At 37.7% G+C, this 27,479-nt stretch overlaps 1 long non-coding RNA gene across 2 annotated transcripts in view; it reads right to left on the bottom strand.

Annotated features, from left to right (window-relative positions):
• The window catches only part of LOC132680791 (uncharacterized), a 490,013-nt gene that overhangs the window by 99,008 nt on the left and 363,526 nt on the right, over positions 1 to 27,479 (bottom strand). For both annotated transcript variants that reach the window (XR_013555043.2, XR_013555042.2), the window contains one exon: positions 4,055 to 4,160. This is a non-coding gene — a long non-coding RNA (uncharacterized LOC132680791). The remainder of the gene's footprint in view (positions 1 to 4,054; positions 4,161 to 27,479) is intronic.

The raw sequence follows: 27,479 nt of genomic DNA, 5'->3' as shown, positions 1-27,479 counted from the left end.
ACACTGCAGTATTGTTCTCATGAAGCCCGCATGAAGTCTTTGACATTATGGTGGGGGACAACAGAAAACAAGTTAAATACGCTAAATGCACTGGATATTAGTGATAAAGTCTAAGGAGAAAAACAAAGCAGGAAAAAGAAATAAGAAGAGTGATGCAAATATTGATAAAGTAGCCCAGAAAGTGTCTGAGAAGTTGGCACTGAAGACCTGAGGGAGATGAGGGAGTAGCCATTCAGAGCAAAAGCTTTTCAGGCCAAAGGGATTGCAGAGGCAAAGGCATAAGGAAGGAGCGTGCATTCCCTGTTCCAGGAACAGCAAGAAGGCCAGTATGACTGAACAAGCAAGTGGTCAAGGAGGAAGAGTAGTAGTTGATGTGACGCACAGTGTGGTGAGGGGGTGTAACCACATAAGGCCCTAAGTCACTATAGGACAAACCTTTTCCTCTGAGATGAGAAGCCCTTAGAGGAGCTGACCAGGGAAGTGACATGATCTGACTCACTTTCCCAGACTCACTGTGCAAACAGAATCGATCCCTACCACAATTTTGTCTCCAAGCATTTCTTCCTCTTGATCAGAAAATGAAGGAAAAAGAGTTGACTCTGTGGAGGGCCAGGGGTTTTATTCCTTGGCTGTGAAACCAGGGCCTGTGTCCAGCCTCACGAGGGGATTTAGGGTAAAGTAGGGATAATATTTCACAAACCTATCTTCATGTCCTATCAGTAGAGTCACCAAGAGCTGAATCAATAAACCTCATTATTAAATGTATAGTTAGATGTAGATACAGATATAGATGTGAGCACAGATGCATTTGTACTTGTAGGTGTGGATATGGATATATTTAATAGCAATATATTTTGCAATTACAAACTAATAACATAGTAATTACAGAAGTTTTTAAAAATATTTTCTTTCATCTGTTTATTGAGTATTTGGAAGGATGCTGGCATCTCCCTTTATTGAACAGGAAAATGCATGCAACGCAAAAGAACTTAAGAAAGAAGACAGATCTGTGGGTGTTTGTGTGTGTGTGTGTGTGTGTGTGTGTGTATCTATTATTAAAAGCTGGCATAAAATTTTATAATATTCTCTGCTTCAAATATAAACTGCTTTGCTATCCATTACTTTATTTTTTTAAGTTTTCTTATTTATTTTTGAAATTTGTGAAGCAAGAAGCATTTCATATGTTGGAAGAATGCCTTGTTTACTAATATTGCTACGTCAAATATTCATCAAGATTGGTAGCAGACAGCTGCTGATAATGCATAAACAGGGAGCCAGGCCTTTTGATGCCAAATTCTACCCTCTCTTATATGAAGACAAAGGCTATTTTTACTGAAATCAACAAAAGCTTTCCCCCAACCCTGACTTCTAACAAAAGGCATCTAAGGGCAGAATCTGACATTAATTTCTGTTTCATTTGTTTGCAAGAGTGCAAAATAGTGAAACAAAATGAGAGGTGCCATTTGCCAAGCTGATATTCAGCCAGTAAGCTTTAGCTTGGCCATGATGGTTGCTTAGAGCTGGCCTCCAGCCTAGCTATTCATTGCCCCATCCTGATGGAATTTGTCCTTGCTTTCCTGGGAGATAAATGTTTTGACTGTCAACTCTGGCATCGACAATTGGACATGGCTTTTCTTTTATTTGTTTTTAAAATATAGGTCAGAATATCAGGGAAGATACAAGGGATTTCCAAAGAAGACATAGACACTGCAGATCTTTTCTGCTAATAAATACTTTCTCCTCTTCTTTTTACTTCTAAAGTGAAGGTGGTAAAGCTGGCAGAGTTCACAAAATATTATTACTATTGTTAATAAAATTATAACAATAAGTTAATAAGACTTACTAATAGGTTAATACAATGATATACTACATAAAGCAGTTCCATGTTGCATAGAGTTAATCACAACAAAGCCATAAAAATGTTAAGCAATAAACATTATGATCAGGAACAGTCCCCCAGAAAACCCTTTCTATATCCTGTTAGACATATTTCCCTGTTCTTAGAGCATAGTTTAAAATGTGTAATTGCTCTGAGTTCTACTTCTGCCATTCCTTCAAGTCACTATCGATCTCAGTTTAAACACCCCATCATAAAATGAACCTTCAACATCACTCTGGATCTTTACCTCTCTGTGCATAATCATATTTATTTTACCATTTACAAATGAAAATACCACTGAGTACTTTTTACCAAATGTGCTTTTAGGCTTTACCTTTGTGAAGCGATACTATTAAAGCACAACAGGGAGGATTCCATCCAGTTGGCTTACTTTTCTGTATAATGGTTTGGCACAAATCTCAGTGTCCGGCAACCTCCAAGTGATAAGATATGGCTTTCTACTGATTTCTATATTAATCTATTCTGATTACATCCAGATAGATTTTTTTTTTTAATCTCTTAAAGTAATGTTCCTGGTGGTAAGACATGGTAATGCTACAATAGCATTTTCTATGAGAATAGATTCTTATCAGTAGTCACTTCTTCGCAAAGGATCACAAACAAGTTTCTCCTCTAGATGTTCTCCCACAGAATGGGAGAGAAATCTCAGTAAATAGAGCCCTTTGACATTTTGACTATTCAAATATGCCACATGTGAATTTAGGTACTAATTGGTCATTTTAGACGCCTGCAAATTTCACGAATGGAAATATTCCGTTGTCACAGTGTGGCCCAAGTCAGATCTGACCCGAGAATGCAAAATTCCCTTCCAGGTTAACCAAGGATCACGTAGAATTTGTCTCCAGATGTGATTGTGGTTGTCATCAGTAGGAATCAGAGGATTCCTTTTACAGGTATTAGATGGCAAGACTCAGGAAATAAGGTACAGGCATGAATCAATCTGAGTTTCACAGGAACCCAGCACTGTACAGTGAGAGAGTGAGGGGCTGCACAGGCTGAGTTTTGTCATCCCCCCAAATTCATATGTTGAAGCCCTGACCCCCAGTTTGACAGTATTTAGATATAGGGCCTTTGGGAGGTAATTAAGGTTAAATGAGCTCATATGAGTGGGCCCTAATCCAGAGTGACTGATATCCTTATAACAAAAAGAAGAGACACCAGAATCCAGGCACACAGAGACAAGGCCATGTGAGGAACCCAGCAAGAGGCCATCTGTAAGCCAAGGAGACCAAGGCCTCAGGAGAAATCAAACCTGTGGACATCTTGATCTTGGACGTCCAGCCTCCAGAAGTGTTCTGGAAGAATTTCATTGTGGCAAAATACAGAGGTCTCAGCTCCTCCTTCTATTTTACAATTTTAATCAAGCATATCACTTGGCTCTTAATGATTCAGAGAGTAAAACATATGCCTACAAATATATGGCCTATTTTCAAAATATTCGCATTCATATGTAATATAAGCAATGCAAGTTATATAAACATACCACCTGCAAACATGGTAGCACGACTGTCCTTTTCTCTCTCGGTGCCTATACAATCACCCCCATATCCAGTCCCAGTTCCTTCTGTGTTCTAAGTCAAAGCCAGGAAAGATGCTCCACAGACATGCTTTTTTATCATAAGGTTGAGCCTGATGTTCGTTTTCTCAGGGTTAAAGTCCAGATTTCTGTAGGTACTCCTTCCTGAGGTTAGACCATCTCAAAGGCTTCTTTTACACTGCCTTCAAAACTGAGCTCTTCCCTTTCAGGCTCACCTCCTCCCATCTCCTACTCCCTTGCTCTAACAGTTGCCATACACGGAGCAGAGAATGCATATGCTGGAGGTGAAATAACAGAAGCCTGAACTATAGCAACTATGGGGAGGATGAAGAAGAGAAGTTCCAGAAGAAGCAATGTCCTTGTCAAACACGAGTGGCACTTTGTTGCTCTTAGAAAGAGTAAGGCTAAGCCTCATGCCCTGATGTAGTTCAGAAGCAAGGATCATAGTATAGAATAGAATACATAGTCTCCAAGTTGGGGACTCTGTATCAGCTGAACCATGAAGAGAAAGAACTTGAACATGGAGAGAAGGTAGGACTAACCCTACCTCCCCTGTGTGTGCTTGATTCGGTAACAGTATGGTACTTTTGTAATGGACCATACTTATGGTAACTTACGTAGTGTATTAATCTTCTACAGCACTTTGGTCACTTCTTTGGTAACTTATGTAGTGCTTTAATCTTCTACAGCAAATTTCCAGTCGAAGTTACTTGCCACCTTCACCTACAAAAGTAGATCCTAAGAATTAGCATCACAAGGAGAAATGTTTTTCCTTATTTCTTTCCTTTTGTTTCTTTTTATTGTATCTATATAAGAAGATAGATATTAGCTGAACTATGTTAATCATTTCACAACACATATGAATCAAATCATCATGCTGTACACCTTAAATTTATACAGTGATATGGCTATTATTTCTTACTAAAACTAAAAAAAAAAGTGATAATGATAAAACTTTTACAAAAAGTTGAAAAACAAATCAAATGAAGGAGAGAGGGGCCTTCCTCTGTCTGTCCAGGCACCAGACCTCTACTGTGGATAAAGATGGAGGACCTCCATGATAATTAGAACCAGGGCCCATTGCTCGTCAAGGAAACAGGCCAAGAAGGACAAAATAGAAACTTCATCCTCATCCATTTCAGGCAAGATTAAATGTAGAAATATCTGTGTCATCAGCCAGGGAGAGCTTGACACGAGTTTTAATTGGAAGTAAACAGAGAGCTGTAGAGGAAGGGCAGGCTGACTGGTCAAATGGGAAGCTTTGATCAGATTTCATTAGGTCATCTCATGCAGAAACAGGCTAAAATTTACAAGTGGACCAACAGTTTCTCTAAGAGTGGGCCAAAAAGTAACTAATATATATTTTATATAACAGAAACTTTCCAGCATCTAAGTTTCTCTAGCTTTAAAATGAGGTAAATGGTCTTTCTCCTTTACAATTCTCATAGAGACATTTTAATAAGATACTGCCTGCGGTATCTGTTAAGTTCCTTTGAAGAAAAACAGAAGGAAGTGGAAGACATTTTTAATGTTAAAAGACTATTTGTTGTTGATCTGCTTTATAACATAATTTCTGAAAAGTTCCCTTACCTCTGTGTGTTTAGGCAGAGAATTTTACCAAACTTTTCTAAATAATGTTTTGATATGCAAAGGAAAACAAAGGGATATATCTTAATCAATGGTTCATTCACACTTTAGTTCAAATGAAAAAACCTTATGCATTTACTAAGAAAGTAACTGATGTTAAGATAGCTGTCCTAGATAGAGTAGGTTACCCTAAAATTTGAGTATGTACTAGGAAAATAGAATTTAAATTTATTTCTTCTAATAACCCAAATAAATGCAAAATCTTTATTAGTTTTCAATGAGACATTCTTTTCAAAAAAAAAAAAACTATTAAGTCAGACTATTTGTGAACAAACTAAATAGACTGCTTTCAGTCTCAAAAGAATGGGACTTTTCTTGGTACCTAATTAGCTTTCTTTTTTAAGTCAAGGGGATCTGCTCAGAGTCAGGCCACCTCTTCAAAGCAGGCCCAGCGACTTCACATTATACAAGGTCATAATCAGTAGACAGAGTTTCCAAGCACGTCAGGTCATATTTTCTTTAGAGGTACAGGAAATGGAGTAAAGTCAGAAAAGTGCAGGTTACCCCACAGGCCAGCAAACAATTCTGCCAATTACTCCCTGGGGGTAGTCCAGCACCATTGAAAGGGTCTGCCAGTGTAATTACTAGTGACACAAGCATTTGCTTCAGTCAAGTTGACTTAAGTACCTAACTGAAATAGTCACTAAGCTATATGGGCAAATACTTGCCTTTATTTGCATTTTGAACATCAGAGGTTCATGTGGAGTCTTTAATCTGTGCAACCAATTCATAAATACTTTATACTTTTTTAAAACATGGGTAAAGCAAATACTGTCTCCTTTAGATAAAAATAAAAATAGATATTTGAATTTTATTTTAACCAAGAATTCCAGATAGATAGCCACAATGTTCAGCAATCAGTACAATTAGTGTATTTGCTTTCTTCTTCCTTTATAATTTTTTTATGTAATTGGTGCTAATAAGCAACTAATTTTCAAAAGTCAAGTACTTTGAAAACTAATGAAATATTGGAATGAGACACCTATGAACTGGAAAATCATATTCAATAGATATGTTTCAAAAAGCTATGAAAAATATAAATTTGAAAAAAGAATCATATTCGATGCATTTATTAAAGGATATTCAGTGACGCAGGGAATCCAAGATAATTCTTAGAGTGAATATTTTATATAAGTAAACCCACAGGGAAAAAAAACACTTCCCTAATTTTTTTATATCTGGGTTTTCTTATATCAAACTGATATGCAAAATATACTTATATCCTTAGTCAAATATTTATTAAATTAACTACATTTTCATTTATAGTTTTATTCAGTAAAAGAAAGGTTTATTATAATTTTGCCTATAGTGACATCATGCTATCATATTAGCTTTTCTCACACTGTGCCTCAAAGTGATCTGATGCTTCTTGTATTAGTTTTCTACTTCTGCTGTAACAGATTACCACAAACATAGTGGCTTAAAACAACTCCCATTAGTTCTCATGGTTCTACAGGTCAGAATCTGGGCTGGCTCCACTGGTCTCTCTGCTCTGGATCCCATGAGGACATTATCAGTTGTGTCAGCCCACTGCCTGTCAGAATCTGCTTCTAAGCTCTTTCAGGTCATTGGCAGTATCCAGTTCCTTATGGCTGTAGAATTAAGATCCCATCTCTATGCTGGTTATCAGCTGGGGCCACCTCCAGCTCCTAGAGGCTTCTTTTCAGTTCTTATGCATGAGCTCCTCCATCTCAGACCAGAGATAATGCACTCAGTCCTTCTCATGCTTAGAATCTCTCTGAATTCCCCTCCTGCACATCTCACTGACTGCCATCCTCTTCTGCTTTTAAAAGGTCATATGAGACACTGGGTTTACACAGATAGTCCAGGATAATCTATTTTAAAATCAACTGATCAGTCATCTTTTTATTTTGTCATGTTTATTTGTTTTTTTTTTTTTGGGAGGGGGGCGGGTAATAGAGAGAAGGAGAGAGAGAATCCCAAGCAGGTTCTGTGCTGACAGACTCGGTGCTCAATCTCATGAACCATGAGATCATGACCTGAGCTGAGATCGAGAGTCAGATGCTTACCCAACTGAGCCACCCAGGTGTCCCAGCTGATTAGTAATCTGAATTCCATATACAAAGTCACTTCACAGCAGTGCCTAGATATTGACTGAATAATCAGGGAACAAGAATCCCGGGGGGGCATCTTTAGCATTCTTCCCCCCACTTGGTCACATCACAAGTGGCTCAAGTATAGCCACAGTAAGCATATTTTAAAACCAGTAGTCATGTTTTCCACAGTGATTAAGAAAATAAACCTTGCCTGTGCCTTGGCTCCCCTAAGGAATCTCAACTACCTTGTACAACAACATCTTGAAAAGCTACAGAATACAGAAAGAAAGAAAACTAAAATTAAGAGTAGAACTAGGGGAGAAAAAAGCAAACCAACACCAGGTATTATAAATATGCTGACTTTTAATAATGCTGGATTTTAAAATAAACTTTTGGCTGTGGTGTACGTAGTTTGGCCACTCATATCTATTAAAGGTACACGTGTTTGTCATTTAAGGGCATATGCTGAATGCCTGACCTCATGATAGGTTTTTGCATTCAAATTTATAAGTACTTGTACTGGACAGGTTCGTAAGGAAAACTCCCAGATTAACTATCAATTTGTTGCTTGTATTTAGAGTCTTTAACTCTATTTAGGTGGAAAGTTTGAAATGGGTCAGAACCAAGTTTACCAGATGGAACTTAAACTATGTCCACTGCTAGGGTTAAATATGTCTGGACATTAATTGGTGGGGCTCACCAAAGTTCTACAGAACTTCATTTGTATTAGGCTTGAAGAGCCTCCCAAGAGACAATTGTTATGAACCAGGTATGTGAGATGGCCTTCATCTTCAAAGTAGACTAGGGGTATTGAGTACAGCGTGGCACTTATCAGTCAAAAATAAAACAAGTCCTAATTCTGGGAAGCATTTCTTGGAAAATAACACCAGAAAGATGTAGTCCCATGCATCTATTTAACTATGGGAAACCTGTGAAATACAATTCTGTGTGTCATCCAAGAAGGAAAGGAGAAACAGTGAGCACAACTCATGTCTATAGAGAAGTGCTATTATTTTCATTTTTATGTTGACTTTGCAACAGGTCACTTTTCCAAATTCTCTTAAAATTTTTGGTTTCAGTCATTTATGATCTTGGATTTCATATGTAGATATTATCTAAAATAATATCAATTTTGTCTATTTCTTTCATTTTCTTTACTTCTTCACCCCCTAATATTATTGAACTTGTTCCAGTAAAGGTATAATTTTATCTTGTTCACCAGTTTAATAGAAATGCTTCCAGAGTTTCACCAGAAAATGTGTCTTTTACTATAGGTTATTATTTGCTACCTTTTATAAGTCTAAAGAAATTCCCATACAGTTCCTGTTTGTTAAGGGTTTTTGCAATAAGTAATTATTGACTTTTTCAAAATCTTAGTCTTCTTTGAATGTATGTTTTTCTCTGATCATCTTTGAAAGTAGTGAATTATACTGATGGATATTTTTATAATACTGCTTCATCCCTCTACTCCTAGGATATAGTCTATTAGGTAATGCTGTGTGTATGCATGTGTGTGTATGAGTCTAAATGTGTGTTAACATATGGTTAGATTTAATTTAACATTCTAGTTAGGACTTTTGTTAAATGAAATTGGCTAATTGGCTTTGTCTGGTTTGAGTATCAAGGTCATGCTGTCCTGCTAAATGGTCTTTTGTAGCTGTCTTTTCTTATCCAGCAAAAAGTTAGATATAACACATAAATCTCATTCATGAAATTTTACGAAAACTTACCTGTAACATCATTTGATCTTGGCAGGCCAAAAAATGGAAAGATTTTTGACTATGGGTGCAATTCTTACATGTTGTTTTTTCCTTTTAGGTTTTTTTTAAAACATGTTTATCGATTTTGGTAATTTATGTTTCCCAAAAATTATTGATTTCACCTAGTTTTTCACATGTATAAAGTTGTTCACAACATTCTCTTTTTTAAATTTTCTGCACTACTTTGCCTAGGCAACCCATTTTATTCCTATTTTTCTCCACTCTTTTAATTTTTGTAATCTTGCCAGGGTTTTATCTCTCATTGTTTAAGAAAAATAAAGGGCTTTAGGTTTTGTTAATATTTGCTTTTTCATTTGTTAGTTTATTCATTAATTTACCCCTCTTATTTTCTTCTATTTATTTATTTTTAAATGTTTATTTATTTTGAGAGATAGAGGGAAAGAAAGAGAGAGAGTGTGAGCAGGGAAGGGCAGAGAGAGAGGGAGAGAGAAAATCCCCAGCAGATTTGTGCTGCCAGCGCAGAGCCAATGGGGGTTTGACCCACGAACTGTGAGATCATGACCTGAGCTGAAATCAAGAGTGGGATGCTCAAACAACTGAGCCACCCAAAGTCCCCTACTGACTTCTGGAGTTGATTATTCAGCTTACTTATCATCAGTATTTCTTGTCTTCTAAGAAATAAATTTAAGGTAATAATTTTACTCTAAAGTGATATAAAGATCACAGAATTGTTCTAATGATTTTTATAAACCATGCATTAATGAGAAGTCTATAAAGTTTCAAATATATAGGGAATTTGGTCACTATTTTATAGCTGCTGGTATTTAATTTTAAAGCATCATGTTCAGATCGCTTCTCGGCCTTTTGGCTAAGATCAAGTGTAAAGCATCATGTTCAGAAAAAGTAGTCTGTAAAATCCTAATATTTAGAACTTGTTGAGATTCCCTTTATGGCCTAATATGCCATCATGTTTTTTTTTTTTATTTTTTTTTTAATGTTTATTTTTGAGAGAGACAGAAACAGAGTGTGAGCTCGGGTGGGGAAGAGAGAAAGGGAGACACAGAATCGGAAGCAGGCTCCAGGCTCTGAGCCGCCAGCACAGAACCCGATGTGAGGTTCAAACTCACAAACCGGTGAGATCATGACCTGAGCTGAAGTTGGATGCTTAACCGACTGAGCCACCCAGGCACACACACCCCCTTTAAAAAAAATTATTTTTAATGTTTATTTATTTTTTACTGTTTTACACACACACATACACATATATAATTTTTTATATTTTTTTTAACGTTTATTCATTATTGAGAGACAGAGAGAGACAGAGCATAAGCATGGGAGGGGCAGAGAGAAGAGGAGACACAGAATCTGAAGCAGGCTCCAGGCTCTGAGCTGTCAGCACAGAGCCAGATGCGGGGCTCGAACTCACCAACTATGAGATCGTGACCTGAGTCAAAGTCAGATGCTTAACTGACTGAGCCATCCAGGCGCCCCTATATATTTTTTAAACATGTTGACCAGTTTTAGTAAAGTACATATTTTTAGGAAATTGTCAATGTTATCTAGGTTTTCAAATTTATACCCATAAAATATTTTTCAGGTATGTTTTTACACAATGTGTGCTCTGTTTTGGCCCTGCAAATATCTATGTGTATCTATAGGTCAGAGTTACCAACTACATCACTAAACCATTTATGTCAATAATTTTTTTCTTATCTGTTGGTTCTCTGAGATTATAATCTCCTGGCATGATTATGAAGTTCTAATTAATTCTCTGTAATTCTGTTAAATATTTCTTGATATATTTATTTCCAGTTTCTGATGTTAGGTCCATGAAGGTCTGTAAAGATCACATGTTCTTGGTGGATTACTTCACTTATGCACAAAAATTTTCCCCTTTGTTCTTTGTAAAGTTTTTCACAGTAAATTTGGTTCTGCCATTTATTATTACCCTCCAGCTTTCTTAAAATTAGCACCTCAAAGGGTGTTCCTGCGATTCCTGGGGGTCACTAACACTCTTTCAGAGGTTCTGTGAGGGCAAAACTGTTTTCTTAATAATATTAAAATGTTCTTTTTCTCTTTTATTCTCAATGTCTCACCAGTAACTGTGGGGTTTTCCAGAGACTGCATGGCATGTGACATGACAACAGGTTGAATGTAGATGCAGATGTGAGAATCCAGCTGCCCTCTATAAACCAAGAATGAAAGATTTGCAAAAATGTTAATGAATGCAACTCTTCACACTAATTAATCCATTTTTTGTATTGGAAATGTAGTCACTTTTCAAAAAAGTTATTTATACCAACCTATAATGGATTTTTCTGGTTATCTTCAAAAAGGTACTAAAGAGCATTTATTTTACCTTTTTCCTAGCATCTATTCAATCAACCATATTTTCCTCTACCAATCTATTTCTAAAAATACTAATTGCCATTTTTATAGTCTAAATGTAAAGACGAACATATTTCTTTAAAAAATCAGTTTCCTTATTTAAAAAAAATGTGGAGAATTCTGCACTATTTTACATCTTAACAGTCCAACTGCAGCTCCATTTCCCTCAGCACCCGCATTCCTATATATTTGTTGTGGGATATTTTTGGTATATGTTTATTCTGCCATTGTTTTTCAGAAGTCATGGCATTTTCCCAATTATAGACAATTCTTGCCTTAAAAGAAACTCTGGTACCTGCTGTTAAAATAATAAAAAAAATTTCCCCTTATAGGCTTAATAGCTTCATAGTTTCTTAAAAACAAACTCAAAAAGCATGAACTTGGTCTAATGTTTAAGTCTAACATTTAATCAATGTTAATCTAATACATCCAGTGTGATACATCCAGTCTTCCAGTCTGATTTTCCACTATGCCCCTATTCAAACTACACACTTCAACCAAACTAGATTAACGACTATTTCCTAGATGTGTTCCATCATTTACCATCCCTACCTCTATTCTCTACTTCTACGTTGAATTCCCTCCTCGATCTTCAAACTTCTATAACCAACTTGTACCACAATGTGGTACAAAGTCCCTTCCACAAAGTCTTCCCTGAGAAGCCCATATGGAAGCAATTCCCATGTACTGAATTCTTAAGCATTTTGTATCATTCAAAATGTAGGTATATTATGCTGCATTGCTTGTGGTTATTTGTAGTTATCTCCTCAATTACATTGTTAAATTCTTTGAGGCAGAAATTATTTAACCCATCTTTGAGTCTCCCATATCACTAAACACAAGATTATTTAGTAAGTATAAAAACTAATAATTTTCAGGAATATAATAGTCAAAAACAACTGGCACAGAGTTAAGCAATTACTTTTTGGTTTCTGATATCAGATCATGATGCCTTCCTGATATAGAAGAAATATTCTTAGCACACGGTGGATCCCTTGGGTCTGGGTATATTGGGGGGGTCATTCCACCAGGCAAGAAAAAAATTGCAGCTTGGCCGCGGGGGGTGGCGGGGCGAGGTGAGGCGTCTCCTACATCCATGCTCTGCATTCAAGCTTCAAGAAGAAACAGAAAGGGTGGCTGCCTTACCTACCACCATGGACTCTTTTTCTTCTGCCATCCACCAAATCATCTTAGGGCACTATTGCAAAAGACCTAATGAAATCACTACTTGCTAAACTTATTAGCAACCTTAGTCCAAGGAAATGCTTTTAAAGTACTGCAAAAACATTTTTCAATAACATTTAATGCTCTTTTATCAGTACCCATAATGCATGTCCAAAAAGGAAAGAAATAAAGCAAATTATTGAAATGCAATGCACCTACCTTGCATAGTACATTTGCTAGCAATGACTTTATTTATACTGACTTCCTCCATTTTCACAAGCACGTATGACCATCAAAACTGCAGAATGTATTCATTTATGTAAAGCATACCTTACAAAGAGTTTCTATAGTCCACTTCTCCAAATACGTCATCTGCTATCTTTAGTTCAACAAATGATTATGAAGTACCTATTTTCCAGAGACTATATTAGGCAATAAGTATGTAAACATGAATAAAACACAATCCTTGTTCTTGGTGTGCTGGAAGCAGTAGAGGAAATGAACACCTAAAGAGGTGTCAATCTAATGTGGTTAGGTCTCTGATAAGATGTATTAGGACACATATATGTTTCAAGAAAGGCTTACACGATGAGCTCATCTCTGGCCAAATGCTTGAAGGGGAGTATAAATTAGCCAGATGATTGTAAGTCACTTCAGATTGAAGTGCAAAGTACCATTCTATGGATAGCCTTTTAGTATCCCTAAAAGGCTATGAAGAGTACCAGGAGTTGGGACTAGTTGGTTAGGTGATGAACAGAACCTTGTATTGCATGATAATAAGCTGAGAGTTAAGTTATGGGTAGCATCTTCCAAACTGTGTTACAGAGGAAGACTAGAATTCTACAGAATATAGCAGTTTCTCTTGGGGAAAAAAAAAGTTCTACAGTCAAAATCGTCTCCTTTTCAGTGATTCACATTGAGAATTTTAAAGGCTATGAAAAGTCCTGAAGTCAAGAAGCTGGCTTCAAGTAACCCAGCAGTTCCCAAATTTATTTGGCTTCTAATCATTTTTTCACCAGATAGCTGTTAACATCCCATGTGACTCAAGTGTTTTACAAAACACAGTTTGGGCAATATTGGATATAAGCAATGGAGTAGCTACTGGGCTTATCACTTTACATATATGTTGATGAATTTGGACTTTATTTGGCATTCAATAAGGGACCATCAACACTGGTCCAGCAGGAAAATGGCTTGACTGAAGCCAAGACTCGGGAATGTAAGTCAACAAGGATGTAAGGAGGGATTGGAGGGGAGACAGGCAGGAGGCTGGAACACCAGTGAGGAGAATTCATTCTTGGAACAGTTCAAAATATAAAACTATAAACATATGTTTTGGAAATGTTTCTAGATTTAATAAATTCTATGATAATATACTAGGGAGATTTCTTTGAAAATCCATAACAGATGCCGGTAAGAGTACTATCTACCTTATCATCAATTAACGTATATTTGGGATCTCCAGGGAACATTATGCATGTACATAACAACCAAAAACAAATTGCAACAGGCTTGCCTTGTTGTCAAACTAGAGAAAAAATGACCAAGATAAGAATAATTAATTTCAGGTGGATTAAATTATTGTAGTCAGTCATTATTCAACTATTTATTAAGCACCCACAGGGTGCACAGCACTTTACTAGATCCTTATAAAAATCCACATATTAATAACAGAGGTTTTTTTCCACCAAAGTAATATGTAGTTGGCATTGAGCTCCCTGTGGCTCAATGCATACAGAAGAGACAGTCACCAGTGAACAGCCATTAAACAATTCTGCTCAGTGTCCAATCAAAGAAACCAGACCTTTAAACCTTTCATCATTGAGAGGTATTGAACTAGATAAATTACAACGTTTAAAAAATATATGTTTAGGATTAGGGGGAAACCTTGGAATAACTCAGAAAATCTGGGCCACAACCAATTCTGGCACTTCAAAACTAGGCTAATAAATAATTTATATATTCATTCTGTCAACTAAAAATATATAATTTGAGCACAAATACATGTTGGCACTGAACAAGGCACTGAGAATACAGCAGTGAACAAAATTTTCTCAAACAGTTGCCTTGTGGAGGTTGAATTCTGGCAATAGAGACAGACCTTAAGTAAGAATAGGTATTGACATGCATGTAGACAGAGGTATATACAGACATAGGTATTAGTGTGATAAATACAATAAAGAGAAATTGGACAGTAGAGAAATAGATGCTTCCAAATGTTGGGGGAACTTGAGACAAAAATATTTCAGGCAGAAAAAATAGGAGGTGCAAAGGCCCTGAGGCAGGACATCTGTGGCTAAATTAGAATGAAAAAGAGAAGGAGCAGAATGAGGTGAAAAATTGCAAGACATAGATCATTTGGGGCCATCATGATGAGTCTAGCTTTTCTCTGGGTATGTTAGCACATCGCGGGGTGGGGGATGGTTTGAAGAGAAGGGATATAGATTCTAACATTACTTTAAAGGATCACTGTGGCTGCTGTATTAAGAGACTGAAGTGAAGGGTGGGTGGGGACAATGGCAGAAGTAGGCAAACTAGTCAGAAGACTTATGCAGTAATACAGTGAGAAATGGTAGAGATTTGGGTGTAGGAGGTAATAGCAGAAAAGTGGTCTGATTTGGGATACATTTTGATGGTAGTGCTGACAAGATTTGCTGGTGGAGGAGCCAAGAATGACTTAGTCTTTGGCTTGAGCAACTGGACACATGCAATTACCAGCTAATGAAATGTGGAAGATTGTAGGTGGAAGGAGATTTGGGGAGGAAGACTGAGTCCATTTTTGGACATAGTAAGTACATGATGCCTATTCAGCATCCAACTGGAGATATCAAGTAGGCAGATGCCTATACTAGTTTAGAGATCAGGGAAGAGTCCAAGGCTGAAGATAGAAAATTAGGACTGAATGATATCACTAAGAATGAGAGTAGAGATAAAGAAAAGATAAAGGACTGAGCCCTGGGCCGCGCCAAAATCTAGAAGTCAGGAAACAATAAGAAGCCAGTAAGATAGACTGAGAAAGAATAGCCAATTAAATAGAAAACCAGGGTAGGGTGATATCCAGAAAGCCAACTGAAGAAACTGTTTCAAGAAAGATAAATCAAATTGTCAATTTGTGTCAAATGCAGCTGATAGATCAAGCAAAATAATTGACTATTATCAATAGTATTGACTATTGCATTTAGGAACAGCAAGCTAACTGATGACGTTGACCAAAAGAAAAGTTTTAGTGGAGAGCTAGAGGCAAAAGCCTTTGGGAGGGGATTTAATAAAGAGGAAAGAAGGAATTGGAGGGAAATATAGACAACTTCTTCAAGTTATGAGCAAGAGAGAAATGGGAGAGATCACACTACATTGTATGTTGAATCCAACACAAAGAGAAAAACTGATCATGTGAGAGAGAGAGAGAGGAGAATTTTCAGAATTTCCAGAGTCTTTAAGTAGGATATAAAAATGGCATCTAGTGCCCAAATGAAGCGGTTGGACTTAAAGGAGTAAGGACAGTTCATATTTCCCAATAGGAAAAAGGTACCTAGATATAGGTATATGGATATATGTGTATGGGGAAGAGATACTTTCTCATTGCTAGTATACTTTATCTGGGAAATAGTGAGTGAGGTCATCAACGAGACTTTTCATTGGAAAAGAGGATGTGCTGGAGATGTTTAGAAATTTGAGTAGAGAGAAGAATAGTTGCCTAAAGGGACAGGAAAATATAGCATTGTCAGGCAGCCCCAAGGTCGTACTTGAGATTAATGGTTTTTAATTTAAGGTAAGACCATTAGCATGATTTTGTTTTGTTTTGTTTTGCAGTCAAGTCGAATATGTTAAAGCTTAAAAGGAGTAGATGAAGAGTGGAGATTGGCCAGTGATGAGCTTTTGGAAGGTGAGAATGAGAAATTTCAAAGTACAGGATCATAGAAGACCAATTCAAAGGAGTGACTATTGATGGGCCATCGAATTCAGGACTGGTAAGAAGGACATGAGGATGTGAGGAGGGTCAGGAAAGAGCAGGAGAATCAGATGGGTTGTAGATCCTAGTGGGATCAAAAATTCATTAATGTTTGAGTACCAATGGAAGTGAAATTGAAAGGGAATGGATGATAATGGCAAGTGGGGTGCTCACAACTGATACTGCGGTGAATTAGCCATTTTCAATAATGGCAGGGTTTCAGAGTTTTAAGATCATGGGACCAAATGGTGAAAAGGGAGGAAATGGTTGGAAGAGACAAGGCCAAAGGCCTGAAAAGTCAGGATATTGAAAGGATTCCATGCATGGCTACTGAAATTACATAGTTTTCCCCCAGAGTTGAAAATAGAAGAAAATTAATACTAGAAGGTTTGGGGAAAAGAAGAGAAAGAAGCAAGTGGAGTAAAGCAATAGGAGTTACCAGCTGAGACTACTTGGTTTTTATCATAGAGTTGGAGAACAGCTTTCAACAAATTTCAATATACATGTTACATGTGGATCATGAGGGAACTTATTTTTTTTTTAATTTTTTTAACGTTTATTTATTTTTGAGACAGAGAGAGACAGAGCATGAACAGGGGAGGGGCAGAGAGAAAGGGAGACACAGAATCTGAAACAGGCTCCAGGCTCTGAGCGGTCAGCACAGAGCCCGACGCGGGGCTCGAACTCACGGACCGTGAGATCATGACCTGAGCCGAAGTCGGATGCTTAACCGACCGAGCCACCCAGGCGCCCCCATGAGGGAACTTATTAAACTCAAGAAACTGATTTAGTTGATCTGGGGTAGGGGTTGAGATTCTGCAATTACAGTACAGAAAGTGTAATAAGAGAGAGAGGGAAGGATTAGATGAAGATTTAAGTTTAGAGAATACCAAATATCTTTCAGCAAAACTCAACTCCTTCTTGCCTTCATTGTTTGTTTTTCTTATTTTCTTCCTAGGTTCACAGGAACCAACTAGACTGTCATTCAAATATGAACAGAGAAAAGGAAAGAATCCAAGATGGTAAGATGATTCAGCTATGAGATTTATTATTAGTGATGTCTGGTACAAGAGAAGCTGTTTTAAATGTATGTTTAAAAAGCAGTACTTTGCAAATTAATATTTTATTTAGGGCATAAAACCAAAAAGGAAAAATTTTGATCTCCCCAGAAGGAGTTACTGATGTTCTTTGCTTCTATCCTAAACAGACTTCCTGGTAGAAAGTTATGTTACTTTTCATTTATTTGTTTAAAGAAAATAGGCCTCAAGGAAATGAAGATTGTGGGCAGATGTGGTTCATCAAGATTAAGAAGAAATGATTCTGATACTAATGAAAATCTATTTCCTAAAGGATAAGAAACTCAGTATATAAAGCAGGTTTGCAAAAAAATACATGAACTATCATTAGCTAAAGTTTTGGATCAGGCCACTTCATAGTGCTTTAAAGGAAGAAGAATTGTGTTAACCTGCAACATGCTTCTCCTGTTATGGTCAATAGAAAAGAAACAACGTATTTGGACCCCAGATAATTCCCTTTAGTTACCTCTGCTGCTGGTTAGGAGAAAAAGAATCAGAGAAAAATAGAGTTAAATCCTAATGAAAAATTGCAGGTCTTAGAGATTATGAATTGGATTGATGAGTTTTTGTTTCCTGAAGGACAACATGCAGATTAAAGAGCTTTTAACTGTTCTTGATGCAATCAAAAGGTTATGGTCGTCTGCTAAAAACTCAGTTTCAGCCACAGTTTATGTAAGTTGTTCACATTACTCACTCAGTAATGATGTACTTGGCCCCACTGTTTGTGGTCTGGTTCTCATTTGTTTGGTATTACATTCCAAGACTGCAATGACTCAGAAATGTTCCTTATTTTTTACAGTAAGAAGAAATAGCATGCTTTGCCTGAAACATCTCAAGTTTAATCACTTGTCTGTGGTCTTCCCACAATCTATCCAAGCAGGTGTATATAAGTGAAGGCTTCCACATATTGCATTAGAAGAACCATATTGCATTTCTCTAAGCAGAAAACTGCTGAAGTTAGCTTCTTATACTCATGTGACATTAACAGAAAATTTAAACTCTTTACAATATATAAATATATTGAATATATATTTAATATATAAATATAGTGAATAGTGTATAATATTCACTCTTATCAGAGTGTTAGCAAGTAGGCTTTTCAGAATACAAGAAAATTCTCCAGAATAAAAAGTATTAAATATTTATGAAACCTCTATCAAGCACGTATGAGGGAACATGAAAGTTGTACTTACATCTATTTGAAGAGAAGTTATGTTCAAGAGATATGAGAACTGTTGTGCACCAGCATGGAAGATAGAAGTAGGGGCAACATGTTAATATATATATATATATATATATATATATATATATATATATACACACACACACACACACACACACACACACACACACACACACATACTGTCTTGAATTCTAGCAGAGAGTTAATAGGTATTCATTAAGTGAAAAGAAGAATGTTCTCTCACAACTTAACACTATTCCTACATTTACCCTTCATAAGCTGTTGGGTCACCTGATTTTTCCTCCTGTTATGGTGGTTTAGAGCACTCTCCTCTACCAGCCAGTAACAGAATGTGAGTTCTGGCAGAAATAGAGGGACATCTTTAAGGTATTCTCTTCCAGATAAACATGTTTAGATGAGGACTGTCCCATAGCATACTAAATATAATTGAGCATAAGTGTGCATTAACTTATAGTCAGAATTTGTTTCTTATATAAAATCGTCACTCAATAAGATTAGAAGGAAGTAAAATACATGGCAATAGAATTTTGATCAGGGAAGGAAATTTGGGGAGACAAAAAACCAAATGCTGCCCACAGAAGAAAGACTTGGTTAATCTTTCTAGAACCTATCTTCAGAGTGGCACCAGATGTCTGGGATGACAGACTTTACTGTAGACAGTTTGCTGTCTTTTTTCCCCCTCAGGCATGGCCCTGCCAATGATTTTCAAAAAGTATTTCAGAAAAACTTGGGGCGCCTGGGTGGCTCAGTCGGTTGAGCGTCTGACTTCGGCTCGGGTCATGATCTCACGGTCTGTGAGTTGGAGCCCCGCGTCAGGCTCTGTGCCGACAGCTCGGAGCCTGGAGCCTGTTTTGCATTCTGTGTCTCCCTCTCTCTCTGACCCTCCCCTGTTCGTGCTCTGTCTCTCTCTGTCTCAAAAAAATAAATAAACGTTAAAAAAAATAAAAATAAAAAAGAAAGAAAAACTTGGGGGAATGGAATTCTAAGGCTTGTTGGGAGTTCAAATAAACCAGCTAGAAGTCAAAGGAAAGGAATGCAGTGCCATTTTCTTTTTTTTAATTTTTTTTTTTTTTAACGTTTATTTATTTTTGAGACAGAGAGAGACAGAGCATGAACAGGGGAGGGTCAGAGAGAGAGGGAGACACAGAATCCGAAACAGGCTCCAGGCTCTGAGCTGTCAGCACAGAGCCCGACGCGGGGCTCGAACTCACGGACCGTGAGATCATGACCTGAGCTGAAGTCGGACGCTCAACCAACAAGCCACCCAGGCGCCCCAATTTTCTTAATTACTTGAAATTCCGCTAATTCTACAAGGACTGTTCTGAATCTGTAAAGACTTTGTAAGGCCACATTTTTATAGTCAATGTTCACCTCAAGTAAGTTCTCTGAGGTAAGACTACTCTTGCTTATTCAGATCACTTAGAGTTAAAATAAACCTGAGTTACAAAGGGGAAGTGAAAAAGTAGCAGTAACTTATTGAACTAAAGACTTATTTTTCTCTCTCTGAAGTGTAACTATTGCAGCATAACCTCTAGGTGTGTCAAGATCTTGATTATTTGGCAAATTGTAGCAGAGACGTTCTTTCTCAATATTTGTGTGGTGCCAAAATTTCTAGTTATGGCCTCCTTTCCTGAGGTACCAGAGAAAGAAACTGTCCGAAAGAAAAAAAAAAATCAATAGATGAGACAAGAAGAGTCGATGGGTATTGCATTTCTTTCAGCTGGACTTTCCAGACTTCCCACACTATCCTTGAATTAGAAATGAACTCTTAGGAGCACCTGGGTGGCTCAGTTGGTTGAGCGGCCAACTTTGGCTCAGGTCATGATCTCACGGTTTGTGAGTTCGAGACCTGCATCAGGCTCTGTGCTGACAGCTCAGAGCCTGGAGCCTGCTTTGGATTCTGTGTCTCCCTCTCTCTCTGCCCCTCCCCCACTCATTCTCTGTCTCTCTCTATCTCAGAAATAAATAAACATTAAAAAAATTAAAAAAAAAAAGAAATGAACTCTTAAAGGATTTCTCATTCAACTTCTCTAAAGCTCAGTTGACATCTCTATAAATGAAGGCAACACATCACATGATCCCTAAGATCACATCCAGCCCCAAACTTTATGATCCCCTTCCTACAAGTCCAAATGACTGCAACGCCATTGTCTTCTACACATTGAAAAACCAGCATTTGAGTTAATCTCTCTTTGTGCTCTGGTAAATAAGCAATGTCCCGGGTGGTCCATAATCCTCTTCTGAAAGAATATTATATACTCTGGTTTAGGACTGTGTTAAGCCCTCTGTGAGTTCTTGAAGGTAATTATTTGTGACTCTGCAATGATTATGACCAGTTCCTTAAGTTCTTTAGCGTGAAAGTTACCTGGATCTATGGATTTAATTCACCCACACTGAATCAGCCATTTTTATCTGTCTTCAGACAGAGGCTGTCTGCCTCACATCACATCATTGCCTGCTCTCAGGATTAAATCATGGCTGACATTTGTGAGGAAAGAATGAACTACAAAGGGCCTTCATGTCATGTCATTTTTAAGTGCTTTTCTTTTCATTGGATAAAGGGACAATACTTTTCCCACTCTCCCCCACCTAATGATAGGTTTGAATAATTTTTTATGTCTTGAAAGTTGTATCTCATATCTTGCTCCTATATTAGTGGTTTATCAACCATAGCAGAAGAGGATATGAAGATCATTGGACTTGGGAATAGGGTCATCTAGGTTTTCACCCAATAATCTTTGGAAAGTATTCAAAATCTCTGAGCTTCAGTTTCCCCATCTCTAATGCCAATATGGACAAGTATGGGACACAAGTAGTGTGTATCGGCTTATTTTAGCATTCTCTCTCTGTGTTGCCTAGGCCAAGGAAGGTCAAGGCAACACTACCACTAGTACTCATAAGTGTGACAGGAAAAATACACATGAAGCCTGGACATGGGAGAATTGATGAATATAGAGTTTAATATAGCTAATACTTCAGTTTAGGTGTACAGACATCAGAGGGGAGATAAATCAACATACAGGAATGGAGGTGATCTTCTTAGTCATCTATGAAAGACATAACCCAATGTTGGGTCTGACACCTACCTTCCCTTCCTTGGAGACCTTTAGATCAAACCAAATCTGTCGCAGAAGAGACCACAATATGCAAACCCTTTCGTCAATGAAGAATTCTGCTACACTGAACTCAATGTGCTAAAATGAACTTCAGCAATTCCTTGTTTTTTATTTGTTTGTTTTTTAAGAACCATTAAACTGTGAAGAATGACTCAGGTTTGCCAACTTGTAATTTTGCCGAAAAAGAGCTAGATGAAAAATTTACATCTACTCTCCCCTTTTTCCACCACTTCATAAAGAAGTGGATACTTTAACAGCAAATAAAAGAAGGAAAATCAGTTTCTCACAGAATAGAGACAGTTTTTAAATTGAATAAATTTAACATTATGAAAAGCTATTGAGTTCCTCATTTTACCACTGACTGATACAAAACTAACAAGACTGTCATCTGCCAAAAATCTCCCTTCAAGTAGGAAAAGAAGGCATCCTAGAAATCTCCCTTCAAAGAGCAAAAGAAGGCAAAGTACAAAAATACACGACCACAGTCATTCCTGGGGCACCTGCTGCCTTCAGCCAGAGCATTAATGGGCATAGCTGTTGCTTAGGTGAGGTCAGGATCAGACTTTGATCAGCAGCATCAGAGAGTAGCATCTGTTCACTGGCCAGAGGCAAACAGAGCTGTTGTTCTTTTTCCATGTCCAACTTTTCTGTCAGTTGAAAACTCTCTGGTTTGTTATTAGATTCAGGTGTCCCTGCAGTTGCCCACTTTCTACCCTCTTAATTTCCCCTTTCCTGAGATTGTGCTATAATTTATAAAGCTTCTGGCATCAACAACTTTATTTTCGTTCTGACTAGTGGTCACAAACTCCCTGCATGTTTCTGGTTTGTTAGCAGGTGGCCTGGCCTGCCAAGAAAGAACTCACGGTCTTGGATTCCCCCCAGGGTTTACCCAGGTTCCAAAATTGGTATCAGGCCTGATACATATTACAGGGCCTCATGGGTACTTTAATGTTTATACAGGGCAGACAGGCCCATAGGGCACAAAGTTTCATCCAAACACCTTGTATGTGATTGAAAGGGGATGCAGCCCCGCAATATGATCCTTTTCTTTAAAACTGCTTTTACAATTCACTGAGGAGATGAAAAAAAGAGGAAACAGGTGAAAAGTTTGGGCCAAGTGAACTGCTCTCCAAGTATTTCACAACAAGGGAGGTAGCCGAGAATTCAGAAAACAACATCAAATTGCGTTTTCAAGGCTTCTCAATCTGTGTTGCCTAAGCAGAGGAAGGCCACGCCTATTCAGCAAACATTTGCCCCATCTTCTGAGTTGGAACCTAACCCAAAAGAGGGGAAGCAAACTAGCGCTGCAAAAAGCAAATTACAAATATATGACTAGTCAGGAGCTGGAAATGCCTCAAATTATTTACTCGACCACACAATAAAAGTGACAGGAGTTGTGTATCCTTAAACAACCTTCTGCTAGCAGAATGATACCATGAAATGGCCTGTTCTGCTGCAAGATGCACTAAAGATTAGATAAGAAAGCAAACAGTCCCTTGTGGGTCACTCCAAGTCCTTTAACTGCCGAAACAAGATCCCAGACTAGATCAAAAGTATAAAGGATTCTAGCGTCTCTCTAAATGCTTCTTGGAAGCCCAGATGTGATTTAAAAACCAAAACACTGGAGCAAAGCTGAGTATTGAGATGGCTTCTGGTGGAAGATGTTCAGAGAAGGACATTAGCCGATGGTGGGTCATTAAATGTACCATTAGTAGGCTCTTCTTCTATCGCTGTTCAGATTTTTTTTGTTAATCCAAGTCATAAGCTAAGTAAATCACGATGATCTATTAACTCTGCAGGTCAGAGGAAAGTAACAGGATGGAGTGTGGTTCTGATTGCAATTCTCCCAGTAATGAGTTGTGTGGAACTCTGTCTCACTTTATTATGTCATAGTTCCTGCATCTGTGAAAAATGAGACATATAGACTACACCCTTTCCAGTTCTTGTAATAAACTACCTTCTGATCTCAGCCGGAGCATTTTTGGCATCAGGAAAATCCATATGCCAATGACCATTCAATGATCAGCACTGTTGCTAAGATTTGGACTGAGAAAGTCAGAATTAGGGAATATATAGTTTGCCAGTCTCTCTTAGGAGAAGACCACAATGAAAAGAACTATGTTCATCACCAATTACATTTACAATGTCCTATAAACCAACTAACTCTGGGAAGAGCAGTGTACATAAGTATTTTCAGACCATTGATAACATTATACACATGACTATTTTGTGGTAAGAAGGCAGCAAAGGGACCAAAGAAACAAGGGATGCAGTGCTCATCTACATTAGAAAAGGGAGATCACCAGTGGCTTCTTTTAAAAATCTTTTGAAGAAGAGCAGAAAAATGACTGGAAGGAAATACACTAAAATGTTAACAGAGGCTCTCTCTGGGGGTAAGAAAACATATTTTTCACACCTTTTAGTGTTTCACTATATTTTTCACATTTTCCACAATAAACACTTATTGTCATAAAAAACTTTTTTTTTTAATTTATTTTTGAGAGAGAGACAGAGAGAGTGAGCGCGGGGTGGGGGGGCACAGAGAGAGAGGGAGAGAGAGAATTCCAAGCAAACTCCACACTGTCAGCACAGGAGCCCAACATGGGGCTTAAACTCACAAACTGTGAGATTGTGACCTGAGCCGAAACCAAGGATCAGACAGTTAACCGACAGCCACCCAGGCACCCACCAGTGGCTTCTTTTAAATGCTCAGCTGCCCTAATTTGTTTAAACTTAACCCAACTTGCAAATTTAGATATACATATATTTTTCTTCAGATACAGTTTTATTCATTCAAGAGACAATTATTGAAGGTATAGTATGTGCTACATGTGGTGCTAATCACTGGTGACACACAGATGAAAAGTTTGCTTTGTTCATAGGCCTGAAGAGCTTACATTCTAAGCGGCAAACTGACAGGTATCAATCATGATTTTTTAACATGGGAAATGACAATAACAACAAACATGAACAAAATGCTTTGGAAAACCAGAGAAATTGGGATTAATAACCTTGCCTTTTACAAGGACAGAAGGGCTCTGAGACACTTTACAGGAGATCTCTGAGGTGGATGATTTTAGGTTTGAGCTTTTCCGGAGCAAATGCTTTTAATTAAATCTTGCACAACAAGTGTGGTGGGAAAGGCGTCTCACACAGAAGAAAAGCATTTGCGAAGGCATGGAGAAATGGAAATTTAGTAAATGGTTGCTGTTCTCATGTGACTAAATTATACTATGTGCGAGATCAGGGCACAGAGGAAGGAGGTGATAATGAAGAATAAGGTAAACTTTTTTTTTTTTAGACAACGCTAAAGATTTTTCATTTTACCTATAGGCAGTGAGGAGTTATCAAAAATGACAGCATTTACTCATAATGGGATTGGTGATATAAAAAAAAGAAGGGTCCCCTACAATTCTGGTGTCCAATTATTGCCAAGTTTTATAAAATGACCATAAGCTTTCCACACAAATAAATAGAAAAATATTCCATGTTCATGGATTGGAAGAACAAATATTGTTAAAATGTCGATACTATCCAAAGTAGCCTATATATTCAATGTAATCCCTATCAAAATAACACCAGTAGTCTTCACAGAGCTAGAACAAACAATCCTAAAATTTGTATGGAACCACAAAAGACCCTGAATAGCCAAAGCAATCCTGAAAAAGAAAACCAAAGCTGGAGGCATCACAATTCTGGACTTCAAGCTGTATTACAAAGCTATAATCATCAAGACAGTATGGTACTGACACAAAAACAGACACTTAGGTCAATGGAACAGAATAGAGAACCCAGACATGGACCCACAAACGTATGGCCAACTAATCTTTGGCAAAGCAGGAAAGAATATCCAATGGAATAAAGACAGTCTCTTCAGCAAATGGTGCTGGGAAAACTGGACAGAGACCTGCAGAAGAATGAACCTGGACCACTTTCTTACACCATACACAAAAAATAAATTCAAAATGGATGAAAGACCTAAATGTAAGACAGGAAACCATCAAAACTGTTGAGGAGAGAGCAGGCAAAAACCTCTTCAACCTCACCCACAGCATCTTCTTACTGAACAAGTCTCCAGAGGCAAGGGAAACAAAAGCAAAAATGAACTATTGGGACTTCATCAAGATAAAAAGCTTCTGCACAGCAAAGGAAACAATCAGGAAAACTAAAAGGCAACCGATGGAATGGGAGAAGATATTTGCAAACGACATATCAGATAAAGAGCTAACATCCAAAATGTATAAAGAACTTATCAAACTCAACACCCCCCAAAAAAAAAAATAATCCAGTGAAGAAATGGGCAAAAGACACAAATAGACACTTCTCCAAAGAAGACAGCCAGATGGCCAGCCCACACATGAAAAAATGCTCCACATCACTCATCTTCAGGTAAATACAAATCAAAACCACAATGAGATACCACCTCACACCTGTCAGAATGGCTAAAATTAACAACTCAGGCAACAACAGATGCTGGCAAGGATGTGGAGAAAGTAGAATCCTTTTGCACTGCTGGTGGGAATGCAAACTGGTGCAGCCACTCTGGAAAACAGTATGGAGGTTCCTCAAAAAGTTAAAAATAGAACTACCCTATACACTAGTAGGTATTTATCCAAAGGATACAAGGGTGTTGTTTCAAAGGGGTCCATGCACCCCAATGGTTATAGCAGTACTACTGACAATAGCCAAAGTATGCAAAGAGCCCAGAAGTCCATCGACAGATGAATGGATCAAAGAGATGTGGTATATATATACAGTGGAGTATTACTCAGCAATCAAAAGGAATGAAATCTTGCCATTTGCAACAGCATGGATGGAACTAGAGTGTATTATGCTAAGCTAAATTAGTCAGAGAAAGACAAATATCACATGACTTCACTCATATGTGGAATTTAAAATATAAAACAAATGAACAGAAGGGAAAGGAAGCAGAAATAATATAAAAACAGGCAGGGAAACAAAACATAAGAGACTCTTAAATATAGAGAATGAATTGAGGGTTGCTGGAGGAGTTGTGGGTAGAAGGATGGGCTAAATGGGCAAGGGGCATTAAGGAGGACACTTGTTGGGATGGGCACTGGGTGTTATATGAAGGACAGTTATATGAACAGTCCTGAAATCATTATTGCACTATATGGTAACGAATTTGGATATAAATTATAAATACATACATACATACATACATACATACATACATGCATACATACATAAAAAGAGACAATTCAGTTATAATGTGGCTGCATGGGGGCGACTGGGTGGCTCAGTTGCTTAAGCGTCCAACTTTGGCTTAGTCATGGTCTCGCGGTACATGAGTTCGAGCCCCACATTGAGTTCTGTGCTGACAGCTTGGAGCCTGGAGCCTGCTTCAGATTCTGTGTCTCCCTCTCCCTCTGCCCCTCCCCTGCTCATGCTCTATCTCTCTTTCTCAAAATAAATAAACATTAAAAAATGTTTAAAAACAAATGTCGCTGCATGGTGGGCCCTTATCCAATCTGGTTGATATTCTTATAAGAAGTGGAAATTTCTATAAACAAAGACCCTGGAAGCATACATGCACAAAGAAATACCATATAAAAAGGCAGCAAAAGGGCAGCCATTTGCAAGCTAAAGAGGGAGGCCTTAGAGAAGCTGATTCTTCCAGTACCTTGATCTTCACTTCCATCCCCCAGGACTGTGAGAAAATAAATTTCTGTTGTTTAAGACCAGGAAGAATGCGTGAT

This window comes from Panthera onca, chromosome A1 (assembly GCF_046562875.1).
Source record: "Panthera onca isolate mPanOnc1 chromosome A1, mPanOnc1 haplotype 2, whole genome shotgun sequence".
In the NCBI taxonomy this organism is placed as follows: domain Eukaryota; kingdom Metazoa; phylum Chordata; class Mammalia; order Carnivora; family Felidae; genus Panthera; species Panthera onca.
The sequence above is the reverse complement of the archived record's forward strand: the minus strand, read 5'-3'. Positions and strand labels throughout refer to the sequence as shown.